This window comes from Myotis daubentonii, chromosome 3, assembly GCF_963259705.1.
Source record: "Myotis daubentonii chromosome 3, mMyoDau2.1, whole genome shotgun sequence".
NCBI lineage: Eukaryota > Metazoa > Chordata > Mammalia > Chiroptera > Vespertilionidae > Myotis > Myotis daubentonii.
Genome location: NC_081842.1, coordinates 207,218,153 through 207,235,770, shown reverse-complemented (window position 1 = coordinate 207,235,770; position 17,618 = coordinate 207,218,153). Strand labels below are relative to the sequence as shown.

Here is a 17,618-nt window from a genome sequence, read left to right as displayed (position 1 = left end):
AACATGAGGAATTGTATTAAAGGGTAGCGGCATTAGGAAGGTTGAGAACCACTGTTCTAAAGTTTCTTCACTTAGAATATACGTGTTACATATTTTTTATAAATTGCTTTTTTTCTGGTTAAGGAAGCTCTTTTCTATTCATAACTTATTTGAGAGTGTTTTTAAAATAATTTGTGTTGAATTGTATTAAATGCATTCAGAAAGTGTCTTGAGATGCTTATATGGCTTTTCTCTTTTAATCTGTTAATGTAGTTAATATATGTATAGATTTTCAAGTATTAAACTATTCTTGTATTCCTAGGATAAACCTAACTTGTTCATTATGTGATATTTGGTTATGGTGTAATAATATTGTGTTTAGAATTATATAAGTTTGCATGAATAAAATGTGCCTCTAATTTTTACTTTGTATGTTGTACTTTTCTGCCTTGGAATTGCAATTATAATGGCCTTATAAAATTAGTTGCTCTTTTACTGTTCTCTTGAAATATTTGGGTAAACTTGAGATAATGTGTTTCTTGAAGTCTGATAGAAGTCACCTATAAAATCATCTCAGCCTATGTTTTCTTTTTTTTTTTTTTTAAAACCTTTTTATTTTTTTAAAATATATTTTATTGATTTTTTTACAGAGAGGAAGGGAGAAAGATAGAGAGTTAGAAACATCGATGAGAGAGAAACATCGATCAGCTGCCTCCTGCACATCTCCTACTGGGGATGTGCCCGCAACCCAGGTACATGCCCTTGACCGGAATCGAACCTGGGACCTTTCAGTCCGCAGGTCGACGCTCTATCCACTGAGCCAAACCGGTTTCGGCCAGCCTATGTTTTCTTTGTGGAAAAATTTTAACTACTGTTTAAAATATATTATTCAGGTTCTTTATTTCTCTTTTTGAGTCAGTTTTGGTAAGTTATATTTTTAGGAATATATGCATTTAATCTATTTTTTCAGATATATTTTTGTAAGTTTGCTTATAGCATGTTCTTAGTATTCTTTCCATAACAATTGTGTGTTCTCTCTCTCTCTCTCTCTCTCTCTCTCTCTCTCTCTCTCTCATTACTCTTGCCTGAAGTTTATTGACTTTTTAAAAAATACCATCTTGTAGCTTTTATCTCAATCGAGTCTTTGTTTCCTGCTTTGTTCATTTCTGCTTTATAGAATCTCCTTTTATTTTGGGAAGGTTTCTGTTTTTCTAAGTGTTGGACACTTAGCTACTTAATTCTTAGCCTTTCTTTGCTGCATCCCACAATTTATCTATAAGTGTTTTTATTATCATTCAGTTCTAAGTAAGTTTAAACTTCTATTATGACTTTTCTTCGTTCTATGAGTTATTAGGGATGTTTTTAATCTCTACATGTTTGGGGAATTGTTTGTCTTTTTAAAAACATAACTTAATTGTACCATGGTCAGAGAATGTAAACTATGTGAAACCTGCTATTTAAAATATGAGGCTTGAGCTCTGGTCAACTTTTATAAAATGTTTGAGTGTTCCCGAAAAGAATGTGTGTCTATGTACTTTGTTTCTATCATCCTGCTTTTTTTATTTCAATGTATCTTGATTTTTCTGTTTTATTTTTAATGTTAATTACTTAAAAATAGCAATAGCTTTCCCCCACAAAGACAAGATTAGCATTTTCTCAGTCCCCTTGGTCTCCCTCTTCCCCTTCAACCCTTATTCTTCACCAGCATGCCCTTAGCCCCCTTGATATCAGATTAAAATTATCTGGAATTTTTAATTCTGAGTTGTTTTAGATAGATGTTCTTCTTGTTCTTTTCTTTGATCTGTGAATTTTGTTAACACTAAACTTTACTAAGTTATTTGGTCAGCCTTCCATATCTTTAATATCATCTGTGGAATTCGTTCCTATACTTAAGTAGTTACTTTGGAAAAAATATGGTCTCTTTTTGTACAAACATGGGCCCTTGAACATGGGAATGTAATTTAGTACAGTGACTTTGGCCATTTCTTATAAAGTGAAGCACACTTACCACATGATCCAGCAATTCCAATCCTAAGGATTTGCTCAAAAGAAATGAAAATATACCTGTACAAAGATTCACACATAAGTGTTCATAGGAGCTTTATTTATAATACCCCCCCCCCCAAATGGAAACAGTTTAAATAATTTTTACTAGCTTTTAACATTTAAATGACAGTTTAGCTAGATATAAAATTCTCAGTTCAAATTATTTTCTTTGGTACTTTGGTCAGTTCAGTTTGATACTTATTCCTTTAATTGATCTGTTCTTCTGAACTTTTAGAATGTCTTTGTTGTCTTTTTTCAAACATATTTTCATTGATTTCAGAGAGAAAGGGAGAGGGAGAGAGAGATAGAAATATCAATGATGACAAAGAATCATTGATCGGCTGCCTCCTGTACACACCCTACTGGGGATTGAGCCTGCAACTTGAGCATGTACCCTTGACTGGAATCAAACCCAGGACCTTTCAGTCTGCAGGCTGATGCTCTAGCCACTGAGCCAAACTGGGTAGGGTTATTTTTGTTGCCTTTAATGTTCACTATAATATTTCTAGGTGTGCATTTTTTTCTCATTTGTCCTGTTTGCTATATTGGGGTCCCTTTCAAATTGAGATCTTTCATCTTTTTTTACTTCTAAAGTTATCTTTATTATTTTTTCAAGTATTTCCTCCCTTGATTTATTTTCCTTGATTTGTTATCTAGATTTGGCACTTTAACACCCATCTCTCTTTTTTTGTTGATGCATACTTTCATACAGTAAAATGCATTGATCTTAAGTGTTCAATTTAATGTGTTTTGACAAATGCACATTACCTTGTAACCATGACCACAAAACAAGACTTTAAAAAACAATCAAAACATTTCTATCACTCCAGCAAGTTCCCTCCCATTGTCAACTTAGGAGTTCTTTATTGGATACAAGTCCTTTGTCAGCTATATGTACTGTGCATATTCTTTTATTCTTTTTTTTTTAAAGAATAGTTTATTGATTTTTTTTAAGAGAGAGAGAGAGAGAGAGAGAGAGAGAGAGAGAGAGAAACATCGATGTGAAAGTACAACATTGATCGACTGCCTCCTGCATGCTCCCCACCGGGGATCGAACCCACCACCTGGCCATGTGTCCTGACCAGGAATAGAACCGACAATCTTTTAGTGCAAGGGACAATGTCCAACCAACTGAGCCACACTGGCCAGAGAGCATATTCTTTTTTATTATGTGCCTTGTCTATTCAATATCTTACTGGTATCTTTCAACGAGAGGAAATTTTAAATTTTGGTGAAGTCCAATATATCAATTTTTTTCTTTTATGAAGTTAGGACTTCCTGCCTACCCCAAAGTCATGAAGAGATCCTCTTATGTTTCCTTCTAGAAGCTATATGAATCTGGTTTCATAATTTGGTTTATGATCCATTTCAAATTAGTGGAATAGGATTTGAGTTGATGTTTTAACTTTTAGCTGATGTTTTACCATTTCTTGGATGTTATCTGTTTCTTAATCCTCCCTGGCTCCCTTGGGGAAGTGTTTCTCCATCTGATACCCCAGTTCCCTGTCTCATTCCTCAGCTGCCATGTCCATTCCGCCTATTATGTTTGTTATTTCAGCTGGTTTTCCATATAGGACGTTTCCATTTGGGCCCTTTAATACTTTCTTGTTCTATTTTGTTTTGCTAATATCTTTCCTTATTTCTTTTGACTGTTTCCTGTGCTTATTTAACATTCTCAGTCCATTTGTTGAACACGGCTAATTCCAGTGGTTTCTCTAATCCGTTTGTTTCGTTTGAAGCCATTGTGCTCCTTGGGTTTCCTGTTTTTTAACCCAGGAGCTCATTTCCTGGGGGTCTTCAGCTATTCTCTCTGGCGGTGGAAAGGAGCTAAGCCTGACCCTATTCTCTGTCAGCACTGAGCCCAAGGAAATGACAGTCCTGGAGGGGAGGCCAACCCCCCCCCCGGCCCCCCCCGCCCCAGCCCCCGCCAGGCACCAGAAACACACAGCTCCTCACCGGGGTTGGCATCACCATTTCCCCCAGCCCTCCTAGTAACTAACTCCACAGGATTGGGCCTCACACTCAGCATCCCAGGAAGAAGCCGCCAGGGGAGGGGGCTGCCTGTCCAGGTCAGAATCCACCAGACTGGAGATCTGGAAGGGAGAGGGTGGTGGAGTGACTGATTCCTGCAATTCCAGGTTGCCTAATGCACTGCCCTGAAGTTACCCCAGCAGACACTTGCCATCGGCCTGGGCCACTGATGTCCAAGTGAGAGCATCGGCCTCATTGTTCCAGGGCAGTGCGTGTAGGTGTGTAAGGGGGTTTGGGGGTGGGTGGGGAGAGGACGGTTACTGGGGAAGGCCTGATGCAAAGAGACAAGGGAAGAAATCACCCCCTATATTCTCCCACAGTATTCTCCACCGTCTCTCTACTCCCTGGCCCCTCTCCTGGCAGCAGCACCCTCCTCGCCCTACACACACCAGTTTAAAACCCCCTCCTGCCTCCCCAGGAGAATCTGTTTTCCCCATCCTTTCCCAGGTTTAACGACATTTTGCTCTATTACTCGAGGGTGGATTTGGGGGAGGAGCCATCTTCGTCCTCCCTCACCGTTAGTCTTAGGGCGGAGTGCGTGCACGCGCACCGCATCATCAGCCAGGGCACGATGGCTTAGGGAGAGAACCAGCAACCTGATTAGAGATACCACTGGAGTTGGCGATATGAGAACCAACGGGCCAAGCATTTTAAATAAGCATTAGGAACATGCAGAAGGAATAAGGAAAGATAGTAGCAACATAAGACAATAAGAAAGTGTTAAATAAAACAACAGGTGGAAATACTCAATATGAAACACTGGCCTCATCCTCCGTCTGCCCCTACCCCAGCCTTTGCACTCATCTTACAGCTCATTGTTCTCAAAATAGAGACCTTCACGGCCTCTAGACCTTTCCATGGGCTGTTCCCTCTGCTTAAACGGCCTTTTCTCTATTTCTGCTGGAAAAATTCTTGTGCAGCCTCAAGATTCCTTCCTGATGGCCCCTCCTGGTCAGTGTGATACTCCGTGATGGCGTGGGGTTCTGGAATTAGGAAACTAGGGTGCTTGCCCTGGCTCTGTGACCTTGGACAGGTCACACTACCTCTCTGGACCTTAGGCTCCTGCTGGGGGTAAGAAGAGAGTGTTGGGTAGGGCTAGAGTACTATTCCTAGAGTCCCTATTCGCTCTGACGAGCTGGTGGTTGCTTAAGAACAGAGGTTCTGGAGTGACACTGGCCATGACCCCCTCCTGGGTCAGCACTTAATCACTATGTTTCCGTGAGCAGTTATTTCAACCCGCGCAGCCTCGACGTACTAGCCTAGCGTAATGGTTAAGAGCTTGTACTTTGGGCTTGGACAGTTTGGGTGCATAATCCCTACCACTAGCCTGCTGTGTGACTGTAGGCAAGTGGCTTGACCTCTCTGTGCTCAACCCCCCTTCTTCTTCTGTAAAATGGGATTGATACTAACAGTGCCGACCTCAGAGCGTAGGAGCCCGATGAATGCAGCTATTGTTCTGCTGCTGGTGGTTGTGCCCCGTTATACAGACTTCTCCATTCAGTTCAACAAATTCTTGATGTTTGTGTGCCGGGCACTGCTTAGGGTTTTCTCAGTTCGCTGTCTATTAAATGTTATCTCTTGACAGGTGCTCTCCATCGCCTTTTATCTTTATAACAACCTTGCAAGAGAGGGGTGGCTAGTTCTGTTTTTGCAAATGAAGAATCTGCAGCTCCAGTGACCTTTGGTGGTCAGGACTGAGCCCGGACCACCCCCTCCATGGCCACGTCTCTCTGCAACACCGCCGTGTTCAGAACGATTAGCCTGGGTTTGGGGATCACCGAACAAACTCAGAGGGGAAAGCTTAGCGAGACGCTCCCTACCCCCTTACACGTGTGCTCCAGCTGTCTGCCTGCCCTGGGCCATGCCCAAGATGTCTTTTGTAGGTTTCGTGCAAATGTGGGCCTAGTGATGGGCCAGAAGTTAATTGAAGAGACAGAGCAAGGGTGGGTTGGACAATGAGGGGCTCAAATGACCTGGGAAAGAGAGCCAAAGGGCCTCTGGGAGAGGGAGGAGGACTCTTGGAGGACGTGGAATCAGCTAAGAGGAGGATCGAGTTTCAACAAGCCTGGAGCTGGAGCGGGAGGCCTGCAAAAGCAGATGTGGGTCTTGCCCAGAGGCAGTCCCAGAGGACGGCCCTGGGGCTGAACCCTGGCCTTGCCATGTGTTCCCGTGGGTCTGGGTACATGGCTTCACCTCTCGGAGCCTCAGTTTCTTCATCTGCAAAAGGGCTCCGAGTACCATTTGGTACCGTGAGGGGAGGTGGCCCGTGGGAGACAACTGGCTAGATTGGCACGCAGGAGCCTGAGATTTAATCCTGAAACTTTCCTTCCCTTATCTGCAATTTGGAAATCACATTCTCGGTTGCATGGGATTATTGCATGGCGACAGCAGGACACTTTTTTAGTGAGACCTTCTCTGACCTGTCTATTTAAAACTGTAAATGCCACCTCTCCTCCCTCTCCCCCTCCCTGCCTTCTTTTTCTCCATCAAACTTACCACCACCTGGCATTCTATTTATTTTCCTTCTTGTCTGCTCTCCCCACTAGCAGGACTTGGGCTGTTTTGTTCAGCACCTAGAGCAGCACCTGGCTTATCGTAGGTGCTCAAGAAACAGTGGTTGAACGAATGTTGGTTGAATAGCACATAGGGAAGGCCCTAGTGCATAGGGAATGTTGAGTCAGAGTCAGCGGGCGCTTAGAGGTGGAGGGCAGAGGCACAAGCGAAGCTGGGACAGGTCGCTTGGGGTGCCAAAGGCTGCCCAGGAAAGGGGCCTGGATTTCAGGGTAGTGCCTGGCCCCTCTCTGGCCACAGGCTGCAGAAGGTGAGCCCTGTAGGAGAGTAGAGCTGGGCGGGCCTGAGCACTGGGACTTCTCAAGGAGCCAAGGCTCTTGGGAAACAGGAAGTCCATGATCCTTGGTTTTCCTCTTCCCTTTGGCTTTTAAACCACTCCGATTGCCCCTACGTGGGACAAACTACCTCAAAGAAATGACCAGTGCCATCCCTGCCACCCCAAAGGCTAGGAGAGAAAGCACTGGGTTTGGAGCCAGGTTAGATCCGGGGGAATGGCCTGGCCCTGCCCCACTTTAACGGAAGGACCTCTCTGAGCTGTTTCCTTCTCTGTGAAATGGGTGCAGAAGTATTCCCCCGTTCACAGACTTTCTAGGGCTTTTGTGTAAGACCCGTAAGCATGTGTATCATGACCAATCGTCATTAGATGGAAGCGCCTAGATCGGAGCTGGCACCGGCAGCCCCAAGCGCAGGGCCAGGCACACAGTTGGCACTTGGAACCTAGTGATCAGAGTTGTTAAACTCAACTGACAGCAACCTGTTGTGAGGGGAGGGTCCGAGTCCCTCCGAGGAGGCCCTTCTACACGACGTCTACAAGTTTATAGATTCGAAGAGAACCTAACTTGTATTCAGCTGGACTCATGGTTTACCATGAACTTGAAACTTATTGACCCACCCTGAGCTTGTTTGCAATATTTGTTCGTTGGTGCAGACAGCTGGCTGAGTAGGCTATGATGTGCTCGCTTACAATGGCAGAGAAAAACTAAACCGGGTCTAAGGTCAGATTCTGTGTTTCAAGTAACCAAAAGTCCCCGGCAAACGATAAGGGGAATTAATTAGCTCATGTAACTATGATCAGGGGTAGGCTTCAGGCCTGGCTGCACCAAGGAGCTCAAACAATGTCCCCAAAGACTCAGATTCTCTGCATCTCGTTATTCTACCTGCTGAGGGGTTGCTTTAACTTCAGGCTCCACATAATGCCCTCGCCACCACCTCACACCCCACAACACACCATCCAGGTGGAGAAAGCCTCCCACCTGAACCACTGGCTGAAAGGGCAGTCGCTTCCCAAAGGAAACTGCTGTATTCTTAGGCCGGAGGAATGGATTCTGAGTGGCCATAAGTTACTGCAAATCTCCACTACAGCCATCAGAGGTGGGCAGTGGGAAGCCATAGAAACATGTGCCTTCCCGCGCACCCCCCCCCGCCCCCGCACCCCAAAAGCCAGTATTGGAGGCAGAATGGCATTAACTACCCCTGGTTTGCAGATGGGGACACAGCCCTTGAGCACTCAGCCTCTCTGTGCAGAATCAGAAACCCAGAGCGGCCGACCTGGAGGTTGGGGGCCAATGTGGTGGAGGCCCTCCCTTCATGGAAGGAGTGCTTTGTCCAGACAGGACAGTCCCCAGGGAGGCGGCAATCACGTGACAGCCCAGGAAGAGCTGATCGGCGTGGAGGGAGCAGCCCAGCCCGACCAGGGTGGTCATGAGACAGTGTGGGCACAGATACGGTGGGAGTCTGGCAGCAGTCACTTCTCTCTCTCTCTCTCTCTCTCTCTCTCTCTCTCTCTCTCTCTCGGAGTGAGGTCAGCTGCCACGCTCACGCCAGCCTCCTGTATCTGGGGTGGCCGAGACCTCAGGTCTTCCATCCGTGACGGAAGTTGGCATATGACCTTGATGGGGGTAGCAAGCACACTGGATATGGAGCCAGACAGGCCTGGCCAGATCCCAGCTCTCCCACGTGGTTGCTGTGTGACCCTGCACCTTCCTCCCCCTGTCTGAGCTTCAGTTTTCTCTCTGACCCTGAGCTGATCAATCCCCCCTCACTGGGCTCTTGGGAAGATGAACAAAAAGCTCCCAGCACATGGTAGGTGCTCCATTAAGACCTCCTCCCTTCCCTCTTCATAGCGTCCTGCTAATAGCTGTGTGTCCTTGGCCAAGTTACTTAGCTTCTCTGGGAGCAATGATAGCACCTACTACGTAGTGTTGTGAGGAGGTGAAGCATTTAGAACTGTGCCCGGCACACTTGTTATCACTATTACAACTGGCTAACGTTTACTGAATGTTTCATACGTGCCAGATCCCTGCCCTTATCTCACTGTTTATTGTTGAATTCTCATTCTCGCAATAGTACAGTGACAGGCACGCCCCGGGATGACCCCCACTGACCATAAGAGGAAACTGAGGACTAGAAAGGCGAAGAAGCCAGTAAGCAAGGGGGACTCTGCCAAGCTGTGCGCTTGGCTTCTTGTCCGGGGCGTAGCCCCTGCCCTGGTCCCTCCCAGGGTCATTGAGGAGATCGGTGCAATAGCAGCCAGGAGCCTCCACCGGCTGGAAGCTTCTCTGGGACGGTGAGGACCATCGTTACCCAGAGCTACCTCTGGAAGCATCAATGCACTCCCTGCTCTGACGCGAGCAGGGCATTGACAAGCCCCCTGCACAGCCACCAGGGATGCTGCTTACGCTGGCCACCCCCCAGCAAGCTACAAGTTCATGGCCCATTTCCCCACAGTCCAGAGCCGCCTCAGCCTCCTCTTCCAGGGCCGTGTGGGGCCATCTGTGGAATAGAGGCTTCCTCTCCTAGGGAAGGGCCGCCAGGGTGTGTGGGGCACGGGGGCCAGAAGCAGGGAGAGCCATGGTGGCCCAGTGTCCTGCGCGAGGACCAGCCAAAGGGGTCGTGGGGGAGGGGCAGCGTGTCCAGGATCACATAGGGGTGGTGCACAGCTCAGGGACCTGGACTCGGTCAGTCTTAGATGTGGCCTCTGGCAAATCACCTCACCTTTCTTCTGTAAAATAGGGACAGCCCTAGCCGGTTTGGCTCAGTGGGTAGAGCATCAGCCTGCGGACTGAAGGGTCCCGGGTTCGATTCTGGTCAAGGGCACATGCCCGGGTTGAGGGCTCGATCCCCAGTAGGGGGCGTGCAGGAGGCAGCCGATCAATGGCTCTCTCTCATCATGGATGCTTCTATCTCTCTCTCCCTCTCCCTTCCTCTCTGAAATCAATAAAAATATATTTAAAAATAAGTAAGTAAAATAAAGTAGGGACAAGGGGAAGCCATCCCTCCGGGGTGCACATACAGTGAAATGACATCTGGGAAGAGTGCAGTGAGTATGAGTCAATAGTAGCTGCAGGAAATCCATCCATCTACAAATGCGCAATGTACACATGGCGGAGAGAACAGGTGTTCGTCTTGCCGGCGGCTTTAGGAGTTGACCGTCTTCTCTGGGAGACAGGAACACCCACAAATACCGCTGAATTCTGGCTTAGTTACTTCCTGGCTCTGTCACCTTGGGCAAGCCACGTAGCCTCTCTGTGCCTCTTTTTTTAAAAACCAGGGACAATATTGCCTATTTCATAGGTTGTTGTGGGATTAAATGAGTTAATATAGGCACGGTGTTTAGAACAATGCCGGCACATAGTAAGAGCTATGGAAAGGTTCGCTGTTATTAAGAATACAGAGTAAGTAAAGTAAGGATTTTTCTAGAACAGTCTGAAATGTTCTCTTCTGTTGACACAAATCATTAATGTCTGGAATTCCAAGACACTGGCATCCACATTGCCTTGCAGACTGCCTTGTTCTTCCAGTAAAAGCTCCCCAAATTCTTAGCTGGTTAATGGGAGACCTATCCTGCCACTGATGTGCTGTGTGACCCTGGGGAGGTCATGTACCCTCTCTGTGCCTTCCTTATTGTGGATTGTGAGAGCGGGGACGGGAGAGCCACATCTAGTGCCAGAGGGGGTCCTGCACTAGGAGTGTTGAGTACCAGAGTATGAGGGGTGGCCAGTGTCTCAGAGAAACACAGCACATGGCCCCGCCCCCACCCCTCTCAGCTTCCAGGCTTGGCTCAGAGCCAGGTGGCCCGGAACAGAGCATGTCCTCTCCCTGGGATAGTGGAAGCCTGTGTGTCCATTGAGCAGCTTCCCTGACCTTGCACTGTGTGGTCGCTCCGGCCACCGGAGGCCTGAGGAGTGCTGTCCCTGGGGCTGTTCTCCCCCTCCCCGCCTCCCGGCTGCCAGCTCTCCTCCCACCAGTTGAATTTTGACTGGCCCAGGCCTCTGCCCTCAGGGCCAGGCACCTCAGGGAGCCCCAGAAAAATCTTTGACTCCAGAACCCAGACCCTTGCCACTTCTGGTGGCCTAGGGCAAGAGGCAGAGCATCTGAGCTTCCACATCCTCACCTGGGAAATGGGCTGGTGACGAGGCTTGTCAATGAGACGGGCATGCAAAGGGGCTGCTCCCGACCAGGCCAGGCCGAGCTCAGGGTGCAAAGCCCTTTGTGGTCGGTCCAGGCTGCCTCTCTGTCCTCTGTCGCCAACTGTTGGCTCCTGTCTGTCTCCCTGACCTCAACCCTGCATTGCTGCCTCCTCGCCTCTGCACATGCAGGTCCTCCTGTCGGGAGCGTCCTCTCTCTCTGTTCCGCTCACCCTCCAGCCGGGCTGTCTTCCCACCCGCTCCATGGAAGCTTCTGGCTGACCCTGGACGTTCTCTGTCTATCCTTCAGGAGGAAAGAAAGCATCAGGCTGCCTGGTGAGTTGTTTCCTCCCACGCGAATCTGTGTGTGTGTGTGTGTGTGTGTGTGTGTGAGAGAGAGAGAGAGAGAGAGAGAGAGAGAGAGAGATGGAGACAGACAGACAGGTATGGTTCTCTCAGGAAACACAGACCGACCCCTTTGACTGTAAGAGCTGGGACCGCTACCCCTTAATCGGATACCCCCACCAAGTGGAGGTGCACAGCAGGCCGGTGAGCCTGAGGTTCCTAGAAAGACCTTGCGGGCCTCCCGTGAGCAGGTCGGCAAATGGCCACCTGGCCGAGTGGGCAGAGAAGGGTCTGCCCATTCTCAGCTACAGCCCCTCGTCTGCCCACTTGCCCATCAGTCCGTCCTCCACACCCGTGACCATAGCTGCTGGCCAACATTCATTGAACACTGACCCTGTCCTGGGCTCTGCTTTAAGCCTTTCCATGTATGAACTCATAGAATCCTTCCAACTCCCTCCGGCTTCTGTTACTCTCCCACTTTGCAGGTGGGACCCCTGAGGCACAGGGGTGAGGGGTCACTGGCCCTGAACTCCCCAGCTTGAGATGGGCAGAGGCAGGATCCGAACCTGGAGCCCTGGCTCCAGAGCTCACTCTTACTGCCGCTGAGCGGCCTCTGCAGTCAGTCACCGTGGACCCCACCACCCTCCGCCCACCTATGGACACCCCCACCCAGGGGGCCGGGTGCCAGGCGCCACCACCCCGGGGCGGCCACCATCCTCAGAGCCACATCCCTGCTCTCTAGGAGCTCACACCATGGGGAGGAGGCAACACGGAGAGTCTGGTAAATTCAACCAGGTCTCGAGTGCCTCCTGGGGTTCTGGGCGCTTGGGGAGGAGCTATAATTGCTGCCGGGGCCGGGTGGGGTGGGGCAGCTCCACGGAGCTAAGGTCGGGGTGAAAGGGTGGTGGGAGGACTTCATCGGGTGAACAGCAGGGAACATTCCAGACCAGGAACGCAGTGTGCAGAGGCTGGAGGTGCACGCGGGACAGCTGGCACCTCATCAGAGCCTTGACGACAAAATGGCCTGGAAGCAGGCAGGCTGCCACCGAGCCTCCCTGGACACTCCCACTTCTGTGTTCTGCTGACCGGCTGTCAGCAGCCAGAGGTCTGAGTTGTGCTCCATGCCCAGCACCTGGCCCACTGCCCCTGGGGGAAGTCCCTCCTTCGGTCTGACCTGCAGCCCACGCTGACCACCACGCATTCCCTTCTGGGCCCGGCACTCAGAGGCTGCCTCCTGGCAGCCATAAATAATTCCGACCGTGAATGAATCGAGTGCCGGCCAACCAGGCTTGCCAGAGACACTGGGCTTGGCTGAGACAGGGGCAGGTCTCCTATCCCTGACCCTGAGCTGAAACGTTCCTGGGCCCCGTCTTCTGCTGCACGCTCTCCCTCTCCGGGGCGGCTACCGCCGCCCAATTCGGTCTTGCAGGAGCCCCAGCCCCTATTCCATTCCCCTCTTTCCTCTCCCCCCCACCCCCCGCCGCCCCCAAGAGCACAGAGGACGCTCAGCACTTCTCAGCCACAGCTCCTTGCAAGAGCCAAGAAGGCCCAGCTGACAGCCCAGAGGACTGGCTCCCAGTTGGCTGCGGGCTGGTTCTGACTGTTCCCTGTGTGTATCTATCAGGAATAGGAGCTGGGAGGCCGGGGTAAGTCTTTGCTTTTCTTGGAGCCTCAGTCTAACCATCTGGCCGATGGGAAAACCTCTAAGGCACAGTTTGCCTGTGAGATTCTGAGTGAGTAGGTGTGGGGTGGGGGGAACAGGAATTTATTTAGGGGGTTGTGTCTCTTAATTTCTCTTCTTAAATTTGAGTACAGACACTCCATTAAACTAAACCCTTTCCTCCTCCCCCAACACTCCCTTAACTCAATTCTTATCAGATCCTTACAACACCCAAAGGTACAGCCGGTGGGGTTCTTAGGCACTAGGCGAACTTTTACATGTAGCACATGGACATGTAGCTACCTCCCAGATCTCGTAAAGACACTTCCATCGCCCCAGCAAGTTCCCTCGCGCACTTCCCAGTCTCTACCCCTCCGGGGCAACACTTGGGAATAAGGCTTTGTCCCCAGTCACACCACGTGGTGTTTGTGCTCCCCTGCGTTTGGGGACATCTGCTCAGAGGACCCTCCCCAGCCCAGACATTCCAGATCGTGACCTCTGGACCGGGGCTCCCTCTGACCCCACCGGGCACTCGGGCACTCGCTGGGTCTCAGATGGAGTTATTAGGCTGGCTGGGGGTGGAGCTTTGTAGGGGGCCCAGGCCCAGGCCCTGGGGCGGAGAGGGAGGGGGAGGAGGGGGGAGTGTGCCTGTGGGGGAGGGAGCCTGCTGCAGGGGTGACTCCTCAGGGGTCCCTGTGCAGGGCTTGGCTCAGCGCCGTTCATCTCTGTGGCCTGGGTGACCTTCACTTCATTCCCTCGCCTGAGAAGAGGGACAGCTGTACCTCGCCCTCTCTCCAGGTGGTTAGTGAGGGTTAAACCAAGCTCAGCGATGTCCTAGGTGCTGGATGTCCTAGGTGCTTTCCCCAGTGGGAGAGGGATGCTCAGAGGTGCAGGGACCCACCCGGCATCACACAGCCGGGAAGGGATGGAGCGGGGCCTGGACCACTTCTGCTGGCTATGATACTTGACCGAATGACTCCACTGATAAGCCCCAGTGTCCCCATAGGTCAGTGAGGCTAATACGCCCCACCCTGCCTTTTATCACCAGGATGTTGTGAGGACTTGATGCAATTCAGGTTAAGGCAGTGGTCGGCAAACTCATTCGTCAAAAGAGCCAAATATCAACAGTACAACGATTGAAATTTCTTTTGAGAGCCAAATTTTTTAAACTTAAACTATATAGGTAGGTACATTGTTATTAACTTAATTAGGGTTAATATTTAAGTTATTAATTATTAACTATAGGGTAGTCCTAAGGCTCAGGAAGAGCCACACTCAAGGGGCCAAAGAGCCGCATGTGGCTCGCGAGCCGCAGTTTGCCGACCACGAGGTTAAGGGATTATCGAGAAAGAAAAAGGTTTGATTGAGTAATGTCACTGGTTTTCCTGTTTCCATGGTGACTACAGCAGCCTTTCTGGGGCCAGAAAGAGAGGACCTCCCTTGGCACCGACAGGGTAAAAGCATCTCCCCGATCCTGGGTTCTTTGTACCATGGGGTCTGCGGTGCCCGAGGAGGCAGGAGGCGCTGGCTTTCCTTCCGGGCTCTGCATGTGGCAAACGGCTCCACATCTCTGAGCCTCAGTTTCTGAGTCTGTAACATGGGAACCATACTCACCATCCTGACTTCATGAAATGTTGTGGGAACCCAAGAGAAAATGAAAACGGGGGAGGGCGCACTTCAGGCCCCTCTGGGCAGGCGGCGTGCCGCTCAGCGACCTCCAGCCTGTCTCTTGGTGGCCACTGGCTTTGGGCTGACACCTGCCAGGGACCTGACTGAGCCTCGCCGCCCCCCCTGCGAGCCTGGTGCCGGCCCAGTTCCCAGGCAGTGCAGACAGGGGTCCCCTTCCTGCTGCTGTTTTTACCCCACAAGGTGCCAGCACAGCGCTGGTGCACAGTAGGTGCTTGTCTACCCTGGCCGGTCAGGACCGTCCAAGGGGACAGAGACGGTGTCTGCCCTCTTCCCTCTGAACCCTAGTACCTAGGACAGAGCTGGGCAGACCGCAGGTGCCCAGTAAATGTGTGGGAATGAAGAATGAGTGAGCAGCAGCCGTGTGAAAGGACTGGGCTGGGGGAGGGGAGCTTTGTGGGCTAGTCCCCTCCCATTTCATCCCTCCTGGGCTAATCCCCGAAGATTAGGTCACACTGGCCACTGACCCAGGGCTTTGGCGTGAGCGTCCAAGGCGAGTGTGGCCAGGCGTGTATAGGGTTGGGGGCCACTCCTAACGACCCTCTTCACCTCAAGATGGCCCTCCTGACCCCCACCCTGGACATGGTCCTCACAGGGGTCCTCAGCCTCCTCCTCCTGGTGCTGGCTGTGGTCCTGCTGTGCTTCTTCACCTGCCGCCTGGCCAGGCCGCTCAGGTAGGAGAGCTCACCTGGCCCCACTCTCTGCTGCCAGCTTCCTGCCTTTCGCTTCTGTTTGCACTTGCCGGGTAGGGAAAGGGCGGGCACTAGCCTCCCTCCCTCTCTGAGGTGGGGAAACTGAGGCCCAGAGAAGTTGCATCAGCCTGGGGTTGAGTTGCACTTGGCCGTGGACAAGCTTCGCTCACTTTCCTAAATATTAAAATGGGGGGCTGGGGGGGGGGGCAGAGGGGAGGGGCTAACAACACTCGGGAAGATGAAGTGAGATCACAGATCACAGCACAGGCTGGGTACAAGAGTGCCCGAGAAGCGGTGGTGATTTTTATCCGTTCTATTATTCCTTCATTTGTCCTGGGCCTTTTGAGACCCAGCCCAGGGCTGGCTTTTTGCCGCGCCTTCTGCCCCAGGATGCTGACTCAGGGCCAAGGCCAGCCCCTTGCTCCCTCCCCTGACCTGCCAAGTAGCTGCTCCTTCTCCCTGGGCTCTGCCAGGGCTTCTGCACACTTGTCATGAATAATCGGGGCACGTAGCCGGGAGCCTGGCAGAGACGGACCGGCTGGGAGTGGGGGTGATGGGGTTGGCGCACACTCGGATGGTCCATTCTGAGCTGGCAGAGCATTGGCAGAGGGTGGTGGGCAGCCGGGGCCCCCGCAGCCCCAGACTGGGCCCCACGGGGCCCGTCACCCTGGGCTGCCAGATTGCAGACTTGGAGCCTCTGAGTGGGGGTGGGGGTGAGAAAGGGGAGCCAGCAGGGGAGACTGGCTTCCTGGATTCCCACCCCCTCTCCTTTCCAAGCAGAGGCAATGGGAGAAGGCACCTGTCCGTTTCCAGGACAAGCCCGTCTCAATGTCCCATCCAGAACATTCCAGCCATTACCATGAGGGTCTTTCACTCAGTCCGCATTCACAGAGCTGTGCATGGGGTTAGAGATTCAGAGCTGGATTCGATGGTCTGTACTGTCACAAAGCAGTCAGTCCAACAGAGAAGAGAGACAAACAAGTACAACCGTTAGCGGCTGGATGAGCCTTCAGATCTCCTGGGGCCACCCTTCACTTCTCCTTTTCCTTATCAATTGTTTGCTTTGGACGCTTGGTGCAGAGAGAATTGAGTAAGTCATATCTCGGTGTATAGTGGACTGTCGTGGACTCTCATGAACTCAGTTCTTGTTTATTCATTTCCCTCTTCACTCCTGCTCCCTGCTCCCCACAACTCCCCCAGGTCCTCATGTTCATGTGTTAAACATGGCCTGGAATGTGAAAGTGTCCTTGGAAATCATGCTGTTTTCTGTATGAGGGCGTGGCTTACATTTATACACAGGAAAATGCATCTTATTCTTTGCACCCTTCACTCCATCCTGTGTGCGAGTTCACAATACACCACTGTTTTGACTTCTGGTTTTAATGCCACAGAGATAGTGCCTCTGCTGCCACCCTTTATTAGTTAATTCCCTAGTTATAGGCAGAGAGGTCACCCCAAATCCTGATAAGCCCGCGGTCAGGGGGAACATGCCGACTGTTTCTCCAGGAAGCATGATGGTTTCTGTAGGTGTGGGGTATAAAGTCTTCGTCAAGTTAAAGGAATTCTTTTCAGTTCCTCGTTTTCTGAGGGCTTTTATCCTCTCGTTATCTCTGTCTCCATTCCCTCCTCCTGCATGATCTCATCAAGTTTGATCAAGGCTTGAATGTCACCTCTATACCCCGGTTCCCCAAGTGTCTACCTCTAGCCAGGGCCGCTCTCCCAAGTGCCAGGTGTGTATATCCAACTTGACATTGTCCACTCGGCATCTTCACTAAAAGACATCGCAAACGCTACGTGTTCCTCATCTTCCCACCAAATCTCCTCTGCCTCACACCTCAAAACACCCCCCCAAACGCAGAAAGACTGAATGCTTTTCCCCTCAGAGCAGGAACAAGGCAAGGATGTCCACTCTTTTTTTTTTTTTTTTTTAAATGTTTTATTGATTTTTTACAGAGAGGAAGGGAGAGGGATAGAGAGTTAGAAACATCGACGAGAGAGAAACATCGATCAGCTGCCTCCTGCACATCTCCCACTGGGGATGTGCCCGCAACCCAGGCACATGCCCTTGACCGGAACCGAACCCGGGACCCTTGAGTCCGCAGACCGACGCTCTATCCACTGAGCCAAACCGGTTCGGCAAGGATGTCCACTCTTGTCTCCCCAGTTTAACATGGTGCGGCAAGTCCTAGCCAGTGCGATGAG

At 50.7% G+C, this 17,618-nt stretch overlaps 1 protein-coding gene across 2 annotated transcripts in view; it reads left to right on the top strand.

The window, feature by feature from the left end:
• ALPL (alkaline phosphatase, biomineralization associated) overlaps nt 1–17,618 on the top strand; it is a 57,428-nt gene that overhangs the window by 16,863 nt on the left and 22,947 nt on the right. Inside the window, exon 1 of one of the 2 annotated variants that reach the window (XM_059690909.1) lies at nt 13,000–13,024. The exons of the other annotated variant lie outside the window; for it this stretch is intronic. The gene's annotated coding sequence lies outside the window, so the exon portion shown is untranslated. Of the gene's footprint in view, nt 1–12,999; nt 13,025–17,618 lie in introns of those variants that run through there. 2 annotated transcript variants of the gene reach the window in all.